This window comes from Urtica dioica, chromosome 6, assembly GCF_054948205.1.
Source record: "Urtica dioica subsp. dioica isolate 48M chromosome 6, U.dioica_male_clone48M_v1_H2, whole genome shotgun sequence".
Lineage (NCBI taxonomy): Eukaryota > Viridiplantae > Streptophyta > Magnoliopsida > Rosales > Urticaceae > Urtica > Urtica dioica.
In genome coordinates, this window is record NC_142761.1 from 4,978,316 (window position 1) to 4,996,094 (window position 17,779).

The 17,779-nt window shown below is 41.5% G+C and overlaps 1 long non-coding RNA gene across 1 annotated transcript; it reads left to right on the plus strand.

The window, feature by feature from the left end:
• The first annotated feature begins 6,154 nt into the window (after positions 1 to 6,154).
• On the plus strand, positions 6,155 to 9,013 carry LOC149393067 (uncharacterized). The gene is made up of 4 exons (XR_016299801.1): positions 6,155 to 6,508; positions 7,062 to 7,161; positions 7,544 to 7,639; positions 8,720 to 9,013. It is a non-coding gene; the product is annotated as an uncharacterized LOC149393067 (long non-coding RNA).
• Positions 9,014 to 17,779: the final 8,766 nt, after the last annotated feature.

Consider the following 17,779-nt stretch of genomic DNA (forward strand, 5'->3'; position numbering starts at 1 on the left):
AAAGCACCGAGGCGGTTGTTAAATAGTCCAACTTTTTTATTTTCTTTCCTTATCTCTTGGTAGAATGTTTGGTTTATTGGGTCCCACTTGACCACCTTCGCACCCGGTACCCCCTGTGTTGCTCGCGCCGACGTCGAGCCGGTTGTTGGTCCCCTTGATTTCTTAGGACCTTGGGACTCAGGTTCCTGTGGCGGACCTTGAGAATCCGGTCTCTGTGGCGAATCTCCACCAGAACCTGAAGCGGTCGACATCCTATAAAATGAAAACAACATTTGTAAATTGACATCGTATAAAATAAAACAACATTTGTGAACATACATCACAAAACAAAAGGAAACAACATCATACAAAAACGTGGGTGACACCACGGATATATTTTATTATAAAACCTCACATATGGCGGAGGAAAACCGTGGTTACATAGATAGTTCTCATTCATCGTCATCACTACCTATATCAACATCAACATCAACATCAACATCAACATCTTCTCCCTCAAAAACGATGCATTCCTCATGATCATCATCGTCTTCCTCACCATCGTCAACGATATTTACTAGCTCAGCATCTTCGATTTCATGTCGATGATTCAGACGATCGATGTTTGACAATTCTATTGTCAACGGAATCGAGGCTGAGGTGGTGGGGTCGACTTCAGGAACGTCCCAAATCCCTCGATGATTGCATTCCTGAACGATTTCCCAGTTACCACCTAAAACAAGATCTTTGATGTAAAAGACTTGTTTCGCTTGAATTGCGAGTATGTACGGCTCCTCTGTAAACCACTGTTTCGCGGTAAAAGCACTCGTTTCTCCAGTAGTCTTATCGTTGTGAACTAGTCGCCGAGCATCGTGCTTGTCACCATACCATATACATTTGAATAATACAACACGACAGTCGTACCTATAATTCAGCACTATGACGTCTTCCATACGACCGTAGTAAGTGAAATCATCCACAGGCACACATACACCGCTATTTTGAGTGACTCGTTGATTATCGCGACGATGAGTAATGAACTTCACGCCGTTAACAAAGCAGCATGGATATTGATAAGCGACTTGAAGGGAACCGATAGAAAGCGAGTAGATCTCGTCAGACACGTCAGACCTACTAGCTTTCATTTCAAAAATCTGGTTATTACGAAACAAAGTATTGGTTAGCACTTATGTGTTTATAAAAAACCGGGTTATTGTGTTATTACCTTGTTCGCAAACCAATCTTTGAATCCCTTTCTATGCTCCGCTTCAATATCGCGAACTCCAGATTCGTTCAGGAAATCCAAATGCTCGCTGTTGCATGTTTAAAACATTGCGTAAAGAAAATACAACAATGAAATAAGTTAGAGAAGCAAATGGATCGATTACTTACACCAAATACGGATCCACTTCAGGACAGTTGGTATAGATGTACCACTCCGCTTTTTCTCTTTGCTCATCGTCTAATACTATCGCGTTCATCATCCCATAAGGCACACACATCTCGGATCGAAAAACAGAGATCTCTCGCACTTGAACTTCTTCAACTACCTTCTTATCTTCAATATACCTTGCAATGAACGTTAGAGCTTCTTCTACAACATAAGCTTCAGCAATAGAGCCTTCTGGTCTAGCTCTATTTTTGACAAAATGTTTTAACGTCCCAAGGTATCTCTCAAAAGGGTACATCCACCGCATATGCACCGGGCCGCCGTGCAACGCTTCCTCTGGTAGATGGATCGCCACGTGAACCATGATCGTGAAAAAAGCAGGTGGAAATATCATCTCAAGCTTACATAAGATCTCGACGATAGACTCTTGCGCTCTTTCGAGATCTTCAGCTCTTAATGTTCTCGAACTTATCAACTTGAAAAAGTTGCAAAGCTCAGTGATCGTATCATGTATTGGTTGTGGCACAAAAGGACGAATACCAACAGCCAACAATCTTTGCAAGATCACGTGGCAATCATGCGACTTCAAACCTGTGAGCTTTCCATCAGTTGTCACATTTTTTTTTAAATTCCCAGCGAGACCATCGGGAAATTTGACAGATTTTAAGTACTCTGTAAATCGCTGTCTCTGCTCAAGGGTCAAAACGTACGACGCTCGCGGTTTGTAATACCCACTCCCATTTGGTTCCAAGTGCAAAGCGGTCTTGATGCCCAAGTCCATCAAGTCAAGCCTCGCCTTCTCGGTGTCATAGTTCTTCTTTTCCAAGCTGAGCATCGTCCCGAGAAGATTCTCACACACGTTCTTCTCTACGTGCATCACGTCCATGTTGTGTTTCAACTGCGACTCAGACCAGTACGGCAACTCGTAAAAGATGCTTTTCTTGGTCCAATTCAGTTCGCTCTCAGCTCGCTTTCGCTTTTTGCCTACAGAGGCAGCGTGTTTGCCAGTAGTCGTGCAAGAAACACCAGCCAACTGAGCGAGTATGTCTTGCGAAGTCAACTTCTCGGGTTTATTTCGTTTCTCGTGCTTATCTTTGTAGTGATCGTTGCTTTTCCTCAATCGGTGACGCCTTTTTAAGAACCGACGATGGTCGTAGTAGACGATCCTGTTTCTGATTTTTAGGGACGGCGTGTCAAAGTTGCACGTAGGGCAAGCGAGATACCCCTGGCCGCTCCATCCCGATAAATACGATCTGGCCGGAAAATCGTTTATCGTCCAAAGTAACGCGGCACGCAACCGAAACACTTCATCTCTGGCTCCATCACGAACGCGGACTCCATTCTCCCACAGTTCTTTCAACTCTTCAACCACAGGCTGCAAAAAAACGTCCATATCTTTTCCTGGTGAATGGGGCCCCGGGATCAGAAGCGTTAGCATCAGGTACTCTTTCTTCATGCACAACCAAGGCGGCAAGTTGTACGTCGTAAATACTACAGGCCACATGCTGTATGATAGGCTCATATCCCCAAACGGGTTGAATCCATCCGCAGCTAGCCCAAGCCGCACGTTCCGAGGCTCTGCAGCAAAACCTGGGTATCTCTCGTCCAAATTCTTCCACGCGGTACCATCAGCAGGATGTCGTAGAACGCCAGCTTCCCTGACGCGATCTCTTTCGTGCCACTCCATATGAAGCGCCGTGTGTCGAGATGCGTACAGTCGCTTCAATCGATCTTTCAACGGAAAATATCGCAATATCTTCTGCGGTATCTTCTTACCAGTTGGCTTCCATCTACTCTCGTTACATATCGGACACACGTCGACGTTCGCGAGATGTTTTCGGAATAGGACACAGTCATTAATGCACGCGTCGATCATCTCGTATCCCATGCCAAAACGCTTCAGCTTCGCTTTTGCCTCGTAGTGCTTCTCCGGTATTCGATTACCGGCTGGATGAGACTTCCTCAAAAGCTGCAATAGTTCTGTGAACGACTTGTTCGTCCAATGGTTCGTGACTTTAAGGTGCATCAACTGAACCAAGAATGACAACGACGAAAACTCCTTGCATCCAGGGTACAATTCCGCTTCCAACTCAGCGAACAAGTCTTCCACTTGCTCCTCCGCACGCACATCGCTCGGAGCCGGCTCCGTAACACCATCGAAATCCTCGTGATCTCTTATATCCTCCACAGCAGCATGTATTCCTCCTACTCCTCTCTGGGTTGTTTCTCCGATGGGGACTTCTTCAACATGACCGACGGAACGCACGACCTCGCCATGATGATACCATTCTGTGTAACCCGGGGTAAACCCTTTGTTTAGCAGATGATGCCTTACAACCCCAATGTCGTGCCATCTCACGTTGTTGCAAGGCTTGCATGGACATCGATATTCGTAATTATCGTTCGGAAATCTTCTTGCAGCGCGGATAAATTCATTAACTCCGAGTTTATACTGCAAGGACAACCGATTGTTCTCGGTGATCCAATCTCTACTTGGATTGGACATTGATTTCGCTAAACGAAATGAAAAAAAGAATAATTATTAAGAGTTGTTGCTAAGTGACGAAGACGAATGAAGTCGATTACTTATTGCTACGGGACGAAGATCAATGAATGAAGATGAGATTATGAATTTTATGTTATCTGAGAATAATATGCTAGAAACTCAATCTAAAATTCGGCAGAGTTTCCCCTATAATACTAACAAACCAAAAACCTACAAACTCATTTAAAAGCATATACAAATCATCTAAAACTATCATAATAATCAACTAAACCCTAAACAGAACCTCCGTGGCTCGTTTACAACAAACTAACTAATTATATCAACTTAAATTAATTCAAACATAACATATGTTAATTCAATCCAAACATATCATTTACTAAATCACAAACCTAAGCATGTTACTATACAATCTAAACATGTTATTAAATTAATTCAAATTATAACATTACTAAAATTAACATAACATTTGTTAATTCAATCCAAACATATCATTTACTAAATCACAAACCTAAGTATTTTATTATACAATCTATACATGTTATTAAATTAATTCAAATTAACATAACATTTGTTAATTCAATCCAAACATATAATTTACTAAATCACAAACCTAAGCATTTTACTATAAAATTTAAACATGTTATCAAATTAATTCTAATTAACAATACTAAAATTAACATAACATTTACAATATAACATTACTAACTAAACTAAAATGTCTAATTAACATTTCAAATTAAGTAAACTAATGATATCATTTACAATTTACTAATGTTATATATTAAGTTATAATTTCAAATTACAATTAACATATAAAACTAACCTAACTAAACTAAACTTGCTATCTAATTAACTTTCTAATTAATAAATGAACTAAACTTTAGTAAATTATTACTAAACTAAATGAACTAATCTAAACTTTCTAATTAATTAGAGTACATATAAGAATATAAATAAATGAACTAACCTCTTGAAGAGCCGACGAGCAAGGACGGTGGCTTGAGGTTGCGGTGAGGCGTGCTCGGACGAAGCGAAAAAGGCTGTCGGAGTGGGACTGTCTCGCAGCGAGAGGCACCGAGAGCCTGTTTTGGGCAGCGAGGCTCGGCAGCGGGACGGAGAGAAGCGCGGAGCTGGGGTTCGAAGCTGTTACGATGAGGGTGGGTGCGCTCGAGACGGGGCTGGTCTGTTTGACACAAAATTAGTAACGCAATCGAAATTACGGATCATTCAGCACAAAAAGCAAAGGTTTTTTTTAAAACGAATCCGATTCCAAACCGACTAAAACGGTTAATGTGATCCATGAATGCTGTAAATGCTCAGTTGCTATTATAGATTAAGAGAGACACAGAGATATAGATTGAGAGAGCTTACCCGAGCGAGAGAAGGCACAACCGAGCACGAGATAGCTCGGTGGTCGGAGTTCACGGTGGAGGCACGGCGGTGTGTAGCGGCTGAGAGAGAGAAAGAACGTGAGACCGAGAAAGCTCTGCACCACACCGGAGCTGGTGGCTGCGACGGGGTGGCCGGAGAGAGAGAGGGCACTGGCGGCGGTCCTCGTGACGGAGGCTGAGAGAGAGAGGGTCGTGGCGGCGGTAGGAGCGTCGTGGTGGCGGCGGCGACGGGGTGGTGGCGGCGGCGACGGGGTGGTGGCGGCGACGGTGTGGGAGAGAAAGAGAGAGTCGGGAGATAGAGGCGTTTGTTTTTTTGGGCGAATTTGAGTTTTCGAATGAAAACCCTTCGAGCATGTGCTTTATATAAAGACTTTTAAATTTGGGTGCGACAAAGTCGCACCCAATGAAACCTTTGGGTGCGACATAGTCGCACCCAATGACATGTGTCAGTGGTTTCGGGTGCGACTTTGTCGCACCCAATGACATTTTGTAAAAAAAGGGGGAAGTTTTGGCCGCCGAAATTTTTTGGACATTTAGGTGCGACTTAGTCGCACCTATACCTTTGGGGACAGTATTGGGTGCGACTTAGTCGCACCCAATAGTAGTACCACACTATTGGGTGCGACTACTCGCACCCAAATTCAAAAATTTCCCGAAAAATTTTCAGCGCTTAATTGATTTTTGGGTCCGACTATTCGCACCTGAAAGTCTTTTTGGTGCGACTTTTAGGTGCGAATAGTCGCACCCAAAAGTCAACCGCACCGGAAAACTGTATTTGTAGTAGTGTTTTAAGGGACCCATTTGAAAGAAAACAAGGAAAAGAGTTTGGATTGTGAATAAGATGTTTTCTTCCTAGCTTGCCACGTCATCTATGACTCATCTTCTTCAAAGTGATAAGTATCACTTGGCCGAGTGAAGAAGAAAAGAATCGGCAACCAGGAAAAAAAAAGAAAAGAAAAGAAAGAAGAAGAAGAAGAGAACCGAGCGGGAGTGAGAGAGAGAGAGAGGGAGAGAGAGAGAGAGCCGAAAGAGAGACTGAGAAAGAGTGCGAGACGGAGTTGAGCTCGCGAAGAGAAAGCTCGGCCGACAGCCACCGAGACCGAGACCCGGAGTCACTGGACGCGCGCGCGCCTCGATCGAGCGAAGCGACGCCGCCGCGAGCTCGCCGTGACCACCGCCTGAGGAAGAGACGCCGGGAACGAGAGTTACAGCAACGAGGACTCCGGATTCACAAGAATTTCGGTAAGAAAAGCTAAACCCGAATTGATTTTTGATTTAGGGTTTTTGAAATTGAAAATTTGGGGGTTTTCGATTTCAATGAGGATTTTCGTGAAATTGATTTGGATTTTGAGGAAAAATGGTTGGGAATTCTGGATACTTGATTTTTGTTGTTGTCGTGGCCGATTGTTGTTGTGGCCGTGTATGTGTTTGGATATGAGTTGGATAGTTGGGTTTGATTGCTGTTTGTGGAGGCTGTGATGTTTTCAGGGCTGTTGGATTTTCGGGTTGAAAGTGTTGTTCTGATTAAATGCTCGTTATGGCCAAGTGTGTTCTTCCTTGGCCGTGTATTTGGTTTGGTCAGAGGTTTGTTGACCACGAGCATTTTTATCATTTTGATCTGATTTTGGAATGATATTTCTGAGCCTCGGGTTAAGTGTTTGCTTGGTTTGGTTCGGGTTTGAGTCAATGTGGATTTTGTGACAAGTTATTGGGTTTGTTGACAAGTTTGGGAATTTTGGTACGAGTTTGAAATTGTGAAATGGACTCGTTATTGGATTCAATGACTTGGTTACAGATCTAGACGGACGAACGGAAACCGGACGAGGCGGAGGCGACGAAGCCGGTTTTGAAGATTCTAAGAAAAAGAGTTATCGAAATTAAAGCTCGATTAACTCGTGAGTCTTTTAATCGCGTCTCGCGTTTAAATACTCTTGGATTTGATTAGTGTGATGTATTTCGCGTATTTAAATAAATAACTTATGTTTATTTATTTAATAACGTTTAAGAGTTTGATTTGATTCGCTTTGGAATTCTCGGTTACTTTTTATTCGGATCAATTTATTTAAGACTCATAAGCATGTTGTTGGATTTTATTTCGTATTGTTCTCGATACGAAAATACGCGAGTCTTGAATAAGTTTGACTTCCGAAAAACCGGAGAATAATGGATTAAATTCTCGAATTCTGAACCGACTCGAATCTAATCCCGAAAACGAACCTTATCTTTTCAAGTAGTTTCAAATCCAGTAACTAACGAAGTTCCAACTTCGGATTCTAGTTCTCTCGACGCTCCAGGACGTGCTAAAGGTCTCGGGAAGCGTGTAAAGCAAAGTGTTCTCCGGAATTCATCGAGTTCTTCAACGAACTATTCCGGGTAAGTGGGATTTAAGTTTGAGGCGCCAAAAGGGGAATGGTGCCTAGTAGAATAATTGTTTATGTTTTTTCGTTTAATCCTAAAACAAAGAGAAACCCTCAGTTAGACAAGATGACCGAATAAGGCTTCGGCCACTAACTAATAAGATAATAAAATGGTAGGGTTAAACGATTAGCTAGTTAAGAACCTTGAAGCCTTTAAAGCTATGTTGAGCTTCTGTAATAGGTTTTTAACCCTTTGTCCTGATGAGGATGACAACAAGAGGAGGAAAGACGGTGTTCTCCGGATTCAATCCCGAGAGAAACTGCTCTAGGAGAAGGTCCAGCCTCACAGCTGTCGACAACTCCTTCTAAAATACGTAAAGAGCCATACAATGAAACTAATAATGTTAATGATGGGCTTTATCCCGATAAGATCTCCTCCTGTAGTAGGATAGGCAGGTAGGCTGTAGACAGCTCCTGTAAAACATAACGAACTCTTGTCGGCAATGTAGCGAGTGGCATTCCTGAAGGCCCTTTAATGGGAAGTCGATGGGTGGCTTCAGGTAAGTCGATGAGTGGCTTACCTGTCCTGAGGGAAATATGAACCCTGAACTAATCAGGGATTGGTGAGGGTTAGCTCCCCTCTACCATACACGCGTCAAGGCCCTCCTACATGTGCTAGTGGATCCCAGACATTAAAACTTCGGCTTTCCGAGAGCTAGGCTCGAGTTTTCGGAATAGCTTACTCATCTCTCATGAGCGGCTGCGGACTGAAGTGTCGATTGGGCCCAGTCCACTGATGTAAGGCGCCGGGATGCGTGAGATGGATGAGATTTTGAGGGAACCGGAGAATGCCGGATTCCTGAATGAATGAATGGATTTCGATAAGAAATTGTTCGTGTTAGCCAATTAGATATTTCCTTGATGCTGAATGATCGTTATTCTGCTGAATCTGCTACCTGCTGTTGTCATTTGCATTCGTCATCAGCATCTATTGTCTGTATTCATCATCTGCATTCGTGCATCTCATGTAGCACTAGGTTAGATATCCTGCTTACTGAGTCGGTGTGACTCACCCCACAATACCCCCTCCCTGTAGATGAAGGAAGCTCAGGCGAAGCGGAAGTGCTAGTCAACGTAGATCTCATGACGACCTGCGGCAAGGACGGATACATGTAGGGAAGACATGTAAGGTTTTATTTTCTTTAAAACCAGCTCGAACTCTGTTTCTAGTTCATTTGATATTAAGTAAGTATTTTACTAAAGTTTTGTAAAATGTAAACACGCGCTGAAGGCCTAGGCCGTGTTTACGAGTAGCGGTCATAAGTAGTTGTAAAGCATTTTAAAAAGAAAAGAAAAATTTTACCGTATTTTTCTACAAACTACTCATGACTTCAATGCTACTCTTTTCAAAAAATGTGGTTTATAAATAATGAATGAGTTGATAGTATATGAGTATAGGTAAAGGTCGCGGTCCGAGGGCGACGGGTGTCCTGCGGGTCGTGACATGGGTACTCACCACCCCATGTCCTCCTCTGACGAATGATGATTCAACTCAAGAGGACAATGACGCCTTAGCGGTCTGGCTTCGATCCGATGAGATTGTGAGGTGCTATATCTTAGCATCTATGAACAATATGCTAAAAAAGCAACATCGTGACATCGAGACTGCCGCCGACATGCTCTACAATCTCCTTGAGATGTTTGGAGGGCAAAGGCGTCAAACAAGGCAACAAGCAGTCCGACAGTTTATGAACTGTCATATGAAGGCTAGGACTCCTGTTAGAGACTTTATGATACTGATCATTAGTTTTCTTAATAGAATGGAAATCCTAGGATCTGAGATTGATGGGAAGAATGTCATAGATATGGTCTTAGAAACTCTCCCCACGTCTCTTGATACCTCCAAGATGAACTACTCCATAAACAAGCTAGAGTACACTGCTACCAAGCTTATGATGGAACTTCACACTGCTGTAGGTCTCACTAAGAGAAAGAGGAATCAAGGAGAGGCACATGCTACTGAGCACAAAGCCTCCGCCTCTAGAACTGAGAAGGGACCTTACAAGGCCGATAAAAAGAACTGTCCTGCCTATCTCAAAGCAAAGGAACATAGTATTGTACTAGTTACCGAAGCATGCTTAGTAGCTGATAATGTATCAACGTGGATTCTTGACTCCGCTGCTACTAACCATATTTGGTGTTCCTTGAATGGTTTCAAGAAAACCAAAAGCTTAGAGGAAGGCGAGTTCTGTTTCAAATGGGGTGATGGGAGCCTGGTGTCTGCAAAGGCTGTGGGATCTGTGACGCTGTCTTTTGAAGACCGCACTTTAAACTTGAATAATGTTTATTTTGTTCCTACCTTTGGGAAGAACTTAATATCCGTTGCTCGTCTTCGTGAGCAAGATTATTGTTTAAAGTTCATTAAGAATGGAATTCGTATTTCGTTTCCTGATAATTCTTTTGTCACTGATGCATGTATGAAGAATGCTCTTTTCTACATCTATCCCACTCAACCTTCTCTTTTAGACACCGAAATAGATAATGATCTAATTAGGGAGCCAAAGAGGATCAAACTTTCTGAATCCTCCGATCTAACAAAATCAACACACCTATGGCACTTAAGACTTGGTCATATCAGTCTAGAAAGGATTAAGAGACTTGTGAGGGATGGTCCACTCCAAGCCTCTGCAATAGGCTCACTACCTACTTGTGAATCCTGCATGGAAGGAAAAATGACTAAGCGACCTTTCTCCGATAAGGGTCGAAGAGCCACTGAGTTGCTGGAACTAATACATTCTGATGTATGTGGTCCGCTCAACGAACAGGCACGTAGAGGATACGAATACTTCGTTACCTTCACCGATGATTGCTCAAGATATGGGTTTGTCTATTTGCTTAAACACAAATCCGAGACCTTTAACGTATTTAAGGTCTTTAGGGCTTTAGTGGAAAAGCAAACTGGCAAAGTGATCAAAACCCTTCGATCTGATCGAGGTGGTGAGTATATGTCTGGAGAGTTCGATGACTTTCTTAAAGAAGAAGGTATCGCTTCTCAGATTACCGCACCTGGCACACCTCAACAAAACGGAGTGTCAGAGAGAAGAAACCGAACTCTTATGGAGATGGTTAGATCGATGATGAGTTACTCATCACTCCTGCTTTCCTTTTGGGGATATGCCCTCGAAACAGCCGCCTACATTCTGAACCAAGTTCCGTCTAAAACGGTTCCTGGTACTCCTTATGAGAGATGGACTGGCCGCAAAGTGAATCTTGGCCGCATCCGAATTTGGGGTTGCCCTGCACACGTGCTGAGGCAAAAGACTAGCAAGTTGGCTAGTAGGTCAGAATTGTGCCTGTTTGTAGGATATCATAAGGAAACCAAAGGTTTTACTTTCTATAGTCCCGAGGACGATAAGACTTTCGTTAGCACGAATGCTCGTTTCCTTGAGGAGGACTTTATGAAGGATGCGAAACCTAGAAGCAAAATTGTGCTTGAAGAAAAGTTGGGTGAGGAAGCTTCTACCTCATCTGTAAGAACTGTTCTTACCCCAACTGAAACACAACCTGACTCATCAGAATCTCGTCAAGTAGTACTTAGACGTAGTGGGAGGGCTACTCAAAAGCCTGACATGTACATGTCTTATGGAGACTCTCTTGTAGCCGTCTCCGACATGGATGACCCTGTTTCCTATAGCCAAGCAATGGCTTGTTCTGAATCAAACCTTTGGCTTGACGCCATGAAAGTTGAAATGCACTCGATGTATGTCAACAAAGTCTGGAAACTTGTAGACCTTCCTGAAGGGATTAAACCCGTAGGGTGTAAGTGAATATACAAGAAGAAAAGGGGTCCTGATGGGAACGTCGAGACGTTCAAAGCACGACTTGTGGCAAAGGGTTATACCCAACAAGAAGGGATTGACTATGAAGAAACCTTCTCGCCAGTCGCAATGCTTAAATCCATCCGCATACTCCTATCCATAGCTGCAGCTCTCGACTATGAGATCTGGCAAATGGATGTCAAGACAGCCTTTCTGAATGGCAATCTTGACGAGCGCATTTACATGGCTCAACCAGACGGTTTCGTGGATAAAGGTCAAGAGACCAAGGTTTGTGAGTTGCTTAAATCCATTTATGGACTAAAGCAAGCATCAAGGTCATGGAATATTAGATTCGATGAAACTGTAAAGAGCTTCGGCTTTGAACAGTCAATAGATGAGCCTTGTGTTTACAAGTTAATACACGAAGGCAAAGTTGTGTTTCTGGTACTATATGTCGATGATATACTACTCATTGGTAATGACGTGGGTAAGTTATCTGAGGTTAAGGTCTGGCTAGCAAAGCAATTCGATATGAAGGATCTAGGAGAAACCGCGTACATTCTGGGAATCCAAATCTTTCGAGATAGGAAAAACCGGACCCTGTCGCTCTCTCAAGCATCTTATATTGATAAGGTGATGGATCGCTTCTCGATGCAAGACTGCAAGAGGGGTCAAACACCCTTTAGGCATGGAGTTTCACTCTCTAAGGACCAGTCTCCCAAGACTGCACAAGAGATTGAAGACATGAGGAAGATTCCTTACGCCTCTGCCGTAGGAAGCCTCATGTATGCTATGCTTTGCACTAGACCTGATATATGTTTCGCCGTTGGCGTAGTTAGCCGTTTCCAATCCAACCCTGGACCCGAGCACTGGATTGTTGTTAAGCATGTTCTTAAGTATCTTCGAAGAACTAGGAACTTGATGCTTACATACTCAGGTACTGACCTGACTATGACGGGATATACCGACTCCGATTTTCAAGCGGATAAGGATTCCAGGAAATCCACTTCGGGATCTGTGTTCATCCTTAATGGTGGAGCTGTTGTGTGGAGAAGTATTAAGCAATCTTGCATTGCTGACTCCACAATGGAAGCAGAATATGTGGCTGCTTGTGAAGCATCCAAAGAGGCTGTATGGCTTAGAAAGTTCCTTAAGTATTTGGAAATTGTTCCAAACGTCGACGAGCCCATGACCCTTTATTGTGATAATAGTGGGGCTGTCGCTAACTCAAAGGAACCTAGAAGCCATAAGCGCTCTAAGCATATTGAGAGGAAATACCATTTGATTCGAGAGATCGTGCAGCGCGGAGACGTGGAAGTGAAGAAGATCTCAACGGTGGAGAACCTCGCAGATCCATTCACCAAGGCCCTAGCGAACAAGGTCTTCGACCAACATCGTGAGGGATTAGGCATGAAGGACTACACACACCTTCTTTGAGTCAAGTGGGAGTTTGTTGTCAATGGTGCCCACAAGAAGAGTTGTAGTCTTTATTTTGTACATTTGATGTAATAAAGTCTCATGAAGACTCTTGCTTGTAATTGCCTATCTATTCATTAATAAAGTTGAAACGTTCATTCATTCTTTCTTTGTTTGAAGCTTTATGATAAAACCTTAGTCTTTTAGTCCATAAACAAACTTAACAACTTACGAAGAGACAAATGTAGATTTGCATGAACAAACTCTTCGTAGTTTACTTAAAACGATATATTCGCAATCTTAGGGTCAAAGGACTATTGACCTCAGTATGATTGTTAGAAGAATCTATGATGTCTGGTTATGAGGCATTGAGAGTTGGGGACTCTATAGTTCTTCTAGGTATCTTCCGAAGGTACTGAATTGACCAGTGCACTTCTAGAGACAATATAAGAACAAACCATTTAACCTCTTATGTCTCGAAGTCACTATGTATGAATTGCATCATGCTTACCTTAATCCTGAAATGAGACATGCCATTTCACACCTTAGTATTCTCATTTGAGAAAGTCAAAGTTCGGACTCACTATGTGATTCCGAACAAGGCCTATTGGTGAAGTACTAAGTTGTGAGTCTGTCATGAGTAACTTTGTGAAGTTCTCATAGATATGGAATTCATGTACAAGATTGCTGAAATGCAATGTATGTCACCTCATGCTTTGTTCCTTGGAGTGTGAATAAATGAACTGGCCAGTGTCCAAATTGAGTCCTGACTCTTTTGGATGAAACAATGTGACTTGTTAGCTCCTCGTCAATACATTGTTTCTAACTTATTCACAAGCGACAAAGGAGTTGAGGAAATAACAGCTAGAAGGGTAAAATGGTAATTTAGTAAATCCCGACTAGCTGATGACATTCATGAAGGGTAAACATAGATAATATTCAGTGGATCCGCTCATCATAATTAGGTCGAATTCTTGAGTAGAAAATAAATTCATTTGAACCGAGAGATTTTCAGTGTCAGCTCTTTAGTGGAGTCAGTTGGCATTAAGCTAAACTTGGAAAAGGTTTGTGAACTTTTGAGTCCAAGTGTTTAGCTCAAGCTTTGTTCATTTGGGTCCATGAGGTCACTGTCACGAATCACATCGATGGGAATAGTTAAACTGGAAGCTAAGTCAAAACAAGAACGAAAATTGTCGAAAGGGTATTTTTGTCTTTTGAGACATAAGGATGAAATGGATGTCAATAAATTTTGACAAGTTCATTTGATGACTTAATGTCACTCGGCCATAATATGATTAACTGGGCCTTGTGAATTAATTTCATTTCATGAGAATTTTATTGAAAATTCTTAATGGGCCTTTCTCATGTTGTCATGAACAAATGAAGAAGCTTCTAGAAGCTCCTTCTAGAGAGACTTGGGCGCCTACCCTAATAGAGAAATAGGAGAGTTTATTTTGTGCATAAATGTATTTAGATACTTGCTAAAAGAAAAAGAGGAAACAAATTTCCTCCAAGAGGAAAGTGGGAATCGGCCAAGTGAGAGACAAGGCAAGGCCTTGAACAAAATTGGAAACAAATCAAGGCTTCTAAAAGCCTTGAGTTGGCCGAGTGTCTCAAAGGGAAAAAAGAGGAAATTGCTCATGAATATGTGATATTCTATAGAAGAGGAAACTACCTTATTGAAGGTGAGACCTCTCCTATAAATAGGAGCCTCATTTCCTCACATTTCATTCATCCAAGTTTAAGAGATTTGAGAGACTCTCTCTCTAGAACTTGGCCGAAAATCCTCTCTCTCTCTCTCTCTAGTTTATTTTCGATTTTTTCTTGTCTTGGCACCTAGGTCCTCACTCGACCTAGTGTTTAGCTCTGCGACTTCGAGACTCGTTCTTAAGTCGTAGCGTTTAAAAGTGCCCACTCACTGATTCCTTCTTTTCGAGTGATTTAGTGATAGAAACTTTCGTGGTTGCTCGAGGTGCCGAGGAAAGAAAGAGAGACGTGCTGCGAGGGGAGACGAGCGTTGCAAACTTTCCACAAGCTTCTTCAAAGTTCAAGCTTCAAGAAAGGTTAGTAAACTTCTAGCTCATATTGGTTTTTAATTACATGTACTTGCACTTGTCTAGGTTAGTAAAAACTGTTTTACTTGTAAAAGAAAATTTTTAAAATTCCACCGCTTACCGAAGCGTTAATTATTTTCTCAAACCCTAGATCGATTCCAACAAAGAGCTTAAAGTATATTTTCACTCAAAATGAGTTGAACATGAGGCAAAGAAGGTGGCTAGAATTGGTTAAGGACTACGACTGTGGTATCCATTACCACCCCGGAAAGGCAAACATGGTAGCAGATGCCTTAAGAAGGAAGGGTGAGGTTAGTCTATCGATGATGCGAGCTTTATCTCCTCAACTTACTGATGAAATCAACAATTTGGGAGTTCAAATTGTCACACAAGGATTAGCCAATATGACCTTACAGTCAGATCTTTTTGAGAGGATCAAGGAAGCGCAAATGCGTGATCCGAAGATGTCAAAGTTGAAAGACGATGCGTTGGAAAGCCAAGATTCAAAATTTTCCATTTCGGAGAATGATGTACTCTTTTTCGATGGAAGGATTTGTGTACCCAACGAAGATGAGTTACGAAGGCAAATTCTTATCGAAGCACATGAGACACCGTATTCAGTCCACCCAGGTTCCACGAAGATGTATCAAGACCTCCTCGAACACTTTTGGTGGAACGGAATGAAGGGTGACGTTGCAAAGTTTGTCAGTAAATGTCTTACCTGCCAGAAAGTGAAAGTCGAACATCAACGACCAGCTGGAGAATTACAGCCAATCGAAATTCCTGAATGGAAGTGGGAACAAATCACAATGGATTTTGTGGTTGGATTACCTAAGACGGTTGAGGGTTATGATGCTATCTGGGTAGTGGTGGACCGTTTGACCAAGTCTGCTAGGATCATCCCGATGAAGGTCACGTACTCCGTGGAGAAGTTGGCTGAGTTATACGTGAATAACGTGGTGAAACTGCATGGCGTTTCTCTATCCATCATCTCAGATCGCGATGGTCGTTTCACTTCTAACTTCTGGAGGTGCGTGCAAAAGTCGCTGGGATCGCAACTGAAGTTTAGCACCGCTTTTCACCCCCAAACGGATGGCCAGTCTGAGAGTTTCAAACCCTAGAGGATACGCTAAGGGCATGTGTCATGGATTTTGGTGGGAGTTGGAGTAAGAGGCTGCCACTTATTGAATTCTCATACAACAACAGCTACCAAGCCTCAATCGGCGTTGCACCATATGAAGCTCTCTATGGGAGAAAGTGCCAATCTCCAATTCACTGGTTTGAAGCGGGAGAAAATAATCTCGAGAAAATAGATTTTATCCGAGACACAACAGAGGCTATCAAGAAAATTCGTGATCAAATGGGAACTGCCCAAAGTCGACAGAAAAGTTACGCCGATAAGAGAAGGCGGCCACTGGAGTTTCAAGTCAGAGATTTGGTGTTCTTGAAAGTAGCACCTCTCAAGGGTGTGATGAGGTTCGGCAAGAAGTGAAAGTTGAGCCCGAGGTACATTGGTCCTTTCGAGATCATAGAATGAATCGGAAAGGTAGCCTACCGTCTAGCCCTAAATCCCGAGTTAGCATTGGTGCGCAATGTGTTTCATGTCTCGATGCTCAAGAAGTACCTACCTGATCCAACACACGACTTAATCCAAGAGCCCATCGAAGTTCACGAAGACTTGACGTATGAAGAGAAACCTGTCCAGATTCTCGATTGCGAAGAGAAAGTTTTGAGGAACAAGGTGATTCATTTGGTAAAAGTGCTATGGCGAAATCACAAGATAGAAGAAGCTACTTGGGAACGGGAAGAAGACATGAAAACACGATATCCCGATCTTTTCAAAGGATTTTAGTATGTTCAAGTAAGAATTCTTATGTTTTTCTCGACTTTTTTTTAATTTTCGGGACGAAAATTCCAATAAGAGAGATTGTGAAACTCCACAATTTCAAAATATTTATGAATTTTTGTTACGGATTTTTTTTAAATCCAAGTTTTGATGATGATTGTTGTGTGTATATATATATATATATTTATACATATATGTATATATATGAAAAGTAATGAAATATATTTATAAATACTTAGTCGTTTTGCTTTTGAAATAAATAAAGTATATATATATATATGAATGTTTGTGCTTTATATATATATATATATATATATATATATATATATATATATGAATGTCAGTGCTTTATAAATATGTAATTAAATTATATAAATATACAAACATGTGTTTGGTTGGGTTACGTAACCTGATATAACTTTTTCCTTTTGAAATATTAAAATAATATGATATATATATATATATATATATATATATATATATGATTGCGTATTTATCCGATTGGTATCATATATGAAAGAATATGCACACATTTATCTGATTGCGTATTTAGTAATTGGTATCATATATGAAAAGTAAGTAACGAATTTTTTTAAATGATTTCCTTCTAGAAGTATCACATCAGAGCTTGTTTTTTTTTCCCTCTCCTTGCGCGTGTTTTGTTGACGAAAAGTATGATTAGTTAGGGTTTGTTTCAAAAACCTTATATATATAACTAAACAACTTTTTTTGTTTTTTTTTTCTCTTCTACACGCTGTTTTTTTCTTCTTCTTCTTCAGAATCTCCCCAGCCCTCTCACCCACGTTTTCTCTCCCCTTTTCTCTCTATCCCTCCTTCTTTTCCAAAAATAAAAAATAAAAACTCTAATCACCAAATAGTCACCTTAATCTCTAGGTTTTTGTTCAATAAGTGTTAGTGAGTTTTTCCAAATCTCTTTTAAGATATTTTTTTTCTTTGTGCTCAGTTCATACTATTCCTTAATTTTTTTTTATGCTTTTATTTCGTTTTTCATAAGAAAAATT